The sequence below is a fragment of the Lipophrys pholis genome, assembly GCF_963383615.2.
Source record: "Lipophrys pholis genome assembly, chromosome: 4".
Classification (NCBI taxonomy): Eukaryota; Metazoa; Chordata; class Actinopteri; order Blenniiformes; family Blenniidae; genus Lipophrys; species Lipophrys pholis.
In genome coordinates, this window is record NC_137637.1 from 4,113,151 (window position 1) to 4,122,754 (window position 9,604).

Below are 9,604 nucleotides of genomic sequence, written 5' to 3' on the forward strand. Positions count from 1 at the left end.
TCCATTATCAGGTCCTGCCTAATTAGTGATGGCTCCAGTCACCTCCAGGAAGAACGATACGTGCCTCATTCGTCCACAATAATTGTTTTTTGTCCTGCTAATGAGTCTGCATGCGGCTGCCCCCGTCCAACGTGTCAGGCCGACGTGCTCACGGATGAAGAAGTGGAGGACAGAGACAGAAGTGCAGATGGAGAGGAGTTAAGAATGACAGTGACGTGCATGACGAAGAGAGAGGCCGTTCTCGGATCCAGAACCGTCAAACCAAAAGTCAGAAACCACAAAGTTCACACTATCCTTCCTCTCAAATGTGTCCAGCAGCTCAGTCGACAGTAAACTCAGTGAGACAGACGGCCACTCTTCAATGTCCAGTTTTCATACTTTTCAATTGTCTAACTGGTGAGTTTCACTGGATGAAACAAACTGCCCACTAAGTGTTTGTTAAAGTGTTTGTGAGGCTGTTTCACTGTTAAAATTATTACATAATGGAGCAATAAATATTCAGTTAAAGCTGGAGTGTCTAAAACTGAAGTTATTCTCATAATTTCTGTTATTATGTTTATCAATCTTGATTTTCTTTACAAAAGAGGCTTTATTTTGGTCAAAATTGAATTTCAGCATTTTATTTTTAACCATTAGTAGAGTTTATTCGTGACATTATAAATTACATTGTGCCACTGCTGAGAAGAATATTTGAATTTGTTGGTTCCTCAGGCAGGAGTGTCAAACATAAAGCTCGTGGGCCAAAACCGATCTGCAGGAGGCTCCAATCCGGCCGCCAAACCTGCAAGTTAAAATTTCAAAGAAAACTATGATTTTTTAAGAACTTCCCAAGAGGAGCGACACAACAACACTGAGACCCAAGCTGAGATATCGGAGACGCTGCCATGAAAGCTGCCTCGTAGATAAACGCCAAGGGTCCAGGGGTCCTTTAAAACAGCTCGGCACAGTTTTCAGAGTTTATGCTTGTCTAAAGAATGAACTTGTAGACAAAACTATACAGTGTCACAGGTCGACTCTGGTGAGCTAATAAATGACTCTGTACATCACTGCAATAAACACCAGTTTCCAGATCCTTTTCCCTCCTTCTATCCCCTCACCCCAGCCAGAATAGCAGAAAGCTGCCACTTCTCATCCTGGTTTCTTCTGATTAAAAAGAGGAGTTTTTCCTTTCCACCATGTCCACTGTTTGCTCATGTGGAATTGTTGGGCTTTCTCCGTACAAGGGCCCTGAAACTTTGTTGTGACTATGTTGTATTTGGTGCTATATCAATAAAGTTGAATTGAATTGAATTAAACCGAATAGTCGAGCGTTTATTGTGACAACTTTAAAAACAAAAGTAAAACATCTGAGCTGAGAGGTGTGACGTAAGGCTGAGATATTAATCTGTAATATTTGGGGGTTTTTTCAAAAAAAATTTCACACAGCATCAGAAAAATAACAAACAAGTGAAATAGACGTGTCCTTCATTGCACCTATATTTGTATATTTGCTTACCCCAGCCAGACATACTCACCCCATCACCCCAATCACATATACCCCCCCCCCCCCCCACCCCCCCCCCCCCACCCCCCCCCCCCCACCCCCCCCCCCCCCGGTCTACCCTCTGTGCTCCCTGTCGACCGATACATCCTCATCTGCTGCAGCCACAAATCATCCCGCTGTCACATGTCATCTGTGTGTGTGTGTGTGTGTGTGTGTGTGTGTGTGTGTGTGTGTGTGTGTGTGTGTGTGTGTGTGTGTGTGTGTGCGTGTGTGTGTGTGTGTGCGTGTGTGTGTGTGTGTGCGTGTGTGTGTGTGTGTGTGTGTCACATGAGCATTTCAATGACTGATACGCAGCAGAAACAAATGCATAGAATATGTACAGTAATGACAAGGTGCTGACAGATGAATAAAGTGTGTCTAAGTTGTTGTTTCCAGGACAGTCTCACCCGTCATCGTGTAAAGAATCACATATATCCTAAAAAAGTTCATTAAATAGAAATATTTAGGAGGTGATAATTAAAGAAGAAATTGTGTCCAGAAGGATCATGAACTTTATTTAAAGTAAAGGTAAGAAAATACTAACTTTTTTTAATGAAATGTACATCACCTGGTCTAAAGATTGCAGATGTTTTGCTGCCTGTTGCTCCAGTTTTCATTCACTCTTTTTACTTTCTTCAAACTTTATTTCATCACCTTGGTTTCTTTCTTCCCGCTGTGTAGGGGAGTTTTACCCTGCTCTGTTTATATTATTCATTGTCTGGCTTGTGAATATCAATATTTCCTTGTACATATCATTATTTACTGACTGAATATTTTATTCTTATGTATTTGATACTAAAATATTCTATTCCGTGTGGCACAACAGAGTAAATAATTTCCCTCAGGGATTAGTGAAGTATTTTATCTCTATGTGTAAAGAATACTGAGATGAGATCTGAAAAATAACCTTTTAACTGCTGCCGACAAAATGTTTAATAATCTATTCTGTTGTTTTAATTTATTTGTGAATCTGATTCTGAGTGACTTGGTACCCGGTGTCTCACCTTCCATGAACCTCACCGTATCTCGCAGCTTGTCTCTGTGACACCTCGCTGAATATACATTTTAATTTCCTTTATGTTCTGGATGTTCCCTTTATTTCAGCTGCATAGTGCAAATAACTGAAGAAGCTAAACGCCCGACTGTAACCACGGTTTGAATCCCGCCCCGCCATCGACAATCTGTTTCTTGTTGCTCTAACGGCCAACCGGCACAGCAGCAAGTCTCCACCTCTGACTGGTTCTGTGAGTTTTCCTCTCCTCTGTTCATGTGGAATTGTTTGGTTTTCTTTGTAAAAATGTTGTCAGATGACTGTTGCCTTAAATAAAATCGTATTGAGTTAAACCTACTAACACAAAATCAAAAACCGTCATCTGTACAATATTTTCACAGCAAATAAAAAAATGTTTGTATTGTTTTCATACTGGATTTAAATCCAAATCCAATCTTCTCTTAATTGTTGGATAATCAATGGATCTCAATCACAGTATTAGAATGAACAAAAACCTTAAGAATTTAAATTTGTTTCATGTCAAAATCACTTGAGTCACCTGGACGACTCCGAAAGAGGATGGACGTATTGAATGAGATAATGCAGGCACTCTGTTGATGGAAGCTAGGGGGAGACTGAGACGTACAAAAGCAGTTGACAGAACAGAGGCTGTGGGAAAGACCAAGGTGAAAGAAGGCCTGGAGGTTGCAGATTGGACGCCTGAAAGCAGAAGAAGAAATGAACACAGAGAAAGACAGCGGGAAGTAAGACACCTGAAGTGAAGGTCAAAGCTTTGGCTGAATGGATGAGTGATGATGGATGATAAACGCATTCGGTCAAATACCTGTGACATTAGTACACATTAGGAATTCTGGTGTTTGTGCCTGTTATTAATTACTGACTTAATAAGAACGCTGTCTTTGTAAACCTTCCCCAGTGTTTACAGATGATAATCCAGGTTATATGTGATTAGTGTTTTATGTGTGAGCCGACCTCGTGGTGATTAGCTGAGTCGTCCTGTCTTCAGTTCAGCAGTATATCAAACTCCTGAGTGGTGAATGACAGCCAGGCCAGACTTAGCTCTCCCCTAAGGCTCGGTCCATCTGCTGGTCAGAGCAGCCCAATCAATACAGCCGATGTTAATGACAGCTAAAAGCCTGCGAAGAAACCTGAGAGGCCCTTTGAGTCCAGGGCTGGAGCCGTTACCCCGGTGGGCCATCAACACACATGCTTTTTGAATGAGGCCACATTTAGCTGACCCGCCCAAGGTTAGGGTGGAATAATAATCTGGGTGAGATTCAGCCACAATTTAAAACGTTCACCAGTCCACAATTACAGAAACACAGACCATATGGCTGTCTTGGCTTCACGCCTTAAAATAGTTAGTAAGTAAGTTAGCTCAAACAACTGCACAGCAACACGATGGAGTCGTCCCTACAGTGAAGTATGGCGGTGGGATCATCAGGATTGAGAGTTTCTAGATGTTACACAGGATAAACAAGTTGTTTCTCCAACACACCAGGTCAACAAGTCTGAAGGTAAATCTACGACACGGTGGCTTCAAAAAATGTCATAAAGTCAGATGAAGCAGGAAACTGTCCCTCAGTCATAATGAAAAATCCATCAGAATGCCCCAGAAGAGATTTACAGATTTAAAACCTGATAAAGTGCTGGAAAATAAAAGCACATGAATGCACTATGATAAAAATGATTGTGAAGTGGAATCATCTCACAGACGATTAGTCCAGAACCCGAATCCCAGAATACGATCCATCCTCAGATGGAAACTATCAGACCCGCACACAAGGAGAGTGAGGAAGACGAGGGAGGGTGAGGAGGAAGGGCTGTGAGAAAGAAATAGAATAGAGAGAGTGGAGAAGAAGAAGTAAAGTTAGAAGAAGGTAACTTGTAGTTTACTCATTAAACCACAGATCGAAGGTGTACTGGGTTCACTGGTTCTTCAGGTTTGTAGTAAATTGCTGCTGGAAGCTTCGATCAATGTGCACATTGTGACGTCATCATCCAGTTTGACAAACACACATACAAAAATGCATACGTAAAATAAATATAACACTATATTTAAATCAGAGAGAAAAAGAAGAATCCAGAGGTAAGAGAGAACTGGATTGGTGAATGGAAAGAAAAATAAATAAATTATGTTTTCTATTATCATAAATCACTCGATGGACGTTGAGGAGCTCTGACATCACAAACAGGACAGATCGGGACAGATTTGCTGTCCAGGACAAAAACATCTGTCACAATCTTCTCTGTTTGTGGCATACTGAAGTGCATTACAAATAGCACAGTGCCAACTAGTGGTCTGGCATGCAAACTATAACGTTTTTAAGGTTTGTGTTTTTCTTGTTTTTGCAGTGATCATTATAAAAACTTTGCCATCTGCATGTATAACTTCTCCGAATTAAAGAAAGAGGAAGAACAATAGTTTCCACCGGATCATTTTTGCATAAACATAAACTGCTGAAAATTAAATTGTGATATTTTGGCTCATAGAAAGTGAGTGGGGATTCTGGTGTTAAATAATGTTTCATAAAATACTCCTGGACATATTTGTTTCTACCTAGATTCCAGTAAATGACAGAAACAATGATTTTGAAGCCTCTAGAGACCATTGAGGAAATTGGTTGACATTCACAGTATATCTGGAGAAAACCCTGAGGACATAATATATGAAACCTTGAAATAATCAGAGTGAAACTGTATTGGATTGGATTTATGTCCTTCCATCTCTAAAAGGCATATTTAAAGAAAATATTAAACTACTTTCACTGATACAGAAAGGAGTAAAAAAAGGAAGAGAAGAAAATATGGGATCGGTATTCAAAGTTTGATGCTTCAATGAGCAAAATGAAGAAGAGAATGTGTAAAATGTGTAAAATGTGTGTGTTCCACTATGTTCAAACTCAATTTTACAATGAAGCCAACAAAAGATCCCAAATCCACTCAACATTTCATACAAGCTGTGTCCAGACTGCCACCTCCAACCTGCTGCCTCAGCATGCAGTAAACAACACACTGGACCAGACATATGGCTGCACGTCTCCATAAACACATCCTCGACACGTCCCTGGAGGAGCTTCCACCACTTTATCACCGTCCTCACCAACTGTCGGGCCTGTTGGTTATTCACAGATGTGCAAACTTGCGTGAAGTGCTTATGAAGCAGTCGAGATGCAAGCAGAACGTGAGCTAATCATTCAAGCTGTGCAGCCGAAAGACGTCTCCTGCAGCCTAATTACATCCACTATTGTTGTTGGTTTTTTAACCCGGACTGCACACAGTATAACACCACAATAACAATACTGAATCTTGAATGTAGTGAAGCACTCAGAGGATACATGTGGGATCTGATATATGAATATTCTTGTGTAATTTATTTAAGTATATATATATATATATATATATATATATATATAAAACTATCTTCAAATATAGAAAACAAATTATTTAACGATATGTTAAGATACAAACATAAAGCAAGTAATTCAGCAAAAGTTAAATAAACTACATTGCTATGGTATTAACTCAGTTAAGAACTATTTTTCTTTATGAAATACAATTGCACCTGAAATAAAATGTGACTGTTATGGCAGATGAATGATACTGACCCAGAAACTTGTGTTTGTGTTGTGTTGGGTCGTGGGGCCTGCTAACAGTTAGCAGCGGACAAAACGGGCTTGACCTCTGTGTGTTTGCACTTGATCACTTTTCATCTCAAATGAGATTCACTCAATGAGAGCGAATGTGTGCCTGCTGGCTACTTATATTGTCATACTTCCACTAAGTAATAAAGTACTAGTGAAAGTTTAAAAAAAAAACAGTTACCATGAAAAAGTATCAAAATAATACCAGATATATTGAAAAGTATCAATAAAGTAATGGTGTCAGTAAAAAAGTATTAATCAATCACCAGTAATAGTGAAAATCATTAAAGTCCCAATGAAAGTGAAAAAGTATCAACACAGTACCAGTATTAGTCAAAAAGTATCAATAAATTATAATTAATAGTGAAAAAAGTGTTAATGTTTGCGGTGTGTGTAGAACCCAAAAGCTGACGAGGAGATGGACTGCAGTGAATAAAAGACTGTTTATTGGAACAGGTGGATCCACGAGAGCCGTAGAGGCCGAGCGGGGGTCAGGCAGCTGGAGTCGACAACCGGAGAGCCAGAAACTGGGCAGCACACACCGAGTCTGAACCGAGGAGGAAAAACACCAGTCAGCAAAACGAGGTCCAAAAGGGCACAAAAGTTTCTTTTCAAAAAGCTGCGCTGGCCGAGCATAGTACCACTTGGGTAGACGGACAATCTGGCGACAAGAGTAGAGCGATCCAGAGACTTAATGGAGGAGGTGATGATGATGATGATGATGGCTCTCAGGTGTGTAGCTCAGCTCCAGTGCAGGACACGTCGACTCCGCCCACCACACTGACACACAGGAAGGAAAACAGAAAAACCATGGCAGAAGACCGTGGCAAAAAGCATCAATAAAGTACCACTATTACCACTATAAAAGTATCAACAAAGTTCAAGTATTACTGAAAAAGTATCAATGAATTACTATTAATAGTGAAAAAAGCATCAATAAAGTACCAATGAAAGTGAAAGAATATCAATGAAGTAACAGTATTAGTGAAAAAGTATTAATCAATTACCAGTAATTGTGAAAAAAAAGTACCAATGAAAGTGCAAAGTATAAATAAAGTAAGAATAAATTCCTATGTCACGTCGGACTATACCAGGATGTTTTCATGTTTCAGGATCAATGAGTAGAAAATCAAAACCACTGGAGAAACTTAAACACTAAATGTGTGTGAGGATCTGACTGAATCTCTTCCTGTTTACTTTACAAAGCCTTCTTTGTTTACAGCCGCAGCCTTTTTCTACTTGTCTTTCATTGGCCAGCTGCAGAAAGATTGTTTGTCTGCGGCGGAGAAAGAAGAGAAAACATTTTGACTGGAACATTAAGATTCTGCGAGCTGAGACCGAGTCTTGAGGATGAAGGATGAAGAATGTGGCGTGGAGGCTCTGTGTCACTTTATCTCTCCGATAGCGCTCAGCTTTCTTCTTCTCTTCATCGTTTCATATTCTCGTCATAACAAAAATGTTTTGGACCTTTTTGTGACATAGACCTTGACCTTTGAACCAACAGCTCTCAATGTTTAATGGAACCATCATCCGACAAATCATCCCTGAGAATGGGATGCAACACACACATGGGGAGAACATGCAAACTCCACACAGAAAGGCCCAGCTCGTACTTGAACCCGCAGCCTTCTGGCTGTGAGGTGAGAGCACTAACCACTGCACCATCATGTGACCAGAACTTTCAGGCTTTTGGATTAAATCAATGAATAATCCTATTCTAGGAACTAAACTCTTGCTTGTCTATCACACTGTGAAATATTTATACCGAATGACCGGGTAAGAAGCGTTAGAGATCTTCCTCCTCACTCAGTGAGACACGATGTGAAAGCTGAAGCAGATCCAGTTCTGGATGTCAGCATGTTTCTGTGGGAGCCGTCCCTCCCAGGAATACCAGCGACAGTACACACCATCTGTCCATGTGTGTGTGTGTGTGTGTGTGTGTGTGTGTGTGTGTGTGTGTGTGTGTGTGTGTGTGTGTGTGCGCCAGAGTCATTTATACAGCAGTAATCAGTCTAATGATTTATATTTCTGTACTGGGAGTCTCTATTCCCCCAAAAATGTGATTCTTCACACTTTATTTTCCTCCTTCAGCTGTTGCACTTCATGGGAGAGTTGAACTTTTGTTTCTCAGCCTGAATATAAATCACATTCACGCCTCAGACGTTCCATCCATGGAAGACAGCGGTGTCCTACCCGGCCCACCAGCGGTTCATTCTTGTGATCGGGGTGACAGTGAAAATGTAAAAGCAGCTAAAAAGACATAGGTGGGATTTGCTTCCCCAAAATTTTTTAATGTTAAATGTTAAATGTTTAATATAGATCCCTGCCCACATGTAGAAATATACGGTAGACCACCAGAACTGTTGCAGCTTTCATCTCACTGATCGCATGCAGGAAGCTCCTCTTTCTCTTGAAGGCTTCTTTACATCCCTCATTCAAAACTCGGCTGAAGGACCTCATTAACCTCCTTAAACTGGAGAAAATGACATTTCCATTGAGAGTGGTCAACTTGGAGACGACTGATTGTCGATAGACTCCCTGCGATGCTCTTCTCTCGGGCTACGTAGAGCTGCTGCTCCTCAATGCATCTAGAAATCTGCCCTGTCTGTATTTTTTTTTTTTGTCTCTTCTTAAAACACTGATATCATATGTGTAAATACAATCTACATGTGCGAGTATGCAGTTCTTTGTTTGCAGTTTTGTTGTTTTGTTTTTTTTTTACAAGCAAAGAGAACTTGGTTGTACTTTTGTATTGTGCTTCTTTCTTTTTCTGACAATAAAAAGCTGAAACCACAGAGTCTCGATGATTTGTAGAGATGTGCAATGCCATCTTTTTCTGGATATTGGGTTTGACCAAACTTCATAAATGTGATTCTGTTTCATTCACACCCGTCTGAATACATATGGAGTGATTATGGTGTGGTGTGATCGCTGAGGGTTTCTTTCAAATAGCTTCTTAGATTTTCTGCTCCCTCATCTCGGCTACTTTATTCCACCCATCTCTTTTAAATGGAAAGTTCAGCTTTGGGTAAAGATCAAACGAATATGATTTGAGTGGAATCAGTGGATGCAGCTCCATCAGGGAGGCCTGCAGGCTCCTCTGGTCACTAGACTGAATTATGTGCTGGTTATTTACTGTGATGAGATTTATGTTTTGACTTGGTGAACCAAACCAAGGTGGTCAAACATCTGAACAAAAGCGACAAAACCAATTCAAAGCGCAGAAAAACAAATCCAGTGTTTTCCTCAGTGTAACAAATGAAGATATTTTCAAACCCGATGTGAAGGTGTTAGAGTGCGATATAATTACCTCTATATTCATTGACGAATAGGGATGAAACAGTGTCTGGTTGTCCTTCCTGCTTCAGAATAATCTCAATTCAGATTTGGTTTATTCCCTTTTTCATTTGCCAAATGGTTTCCGAG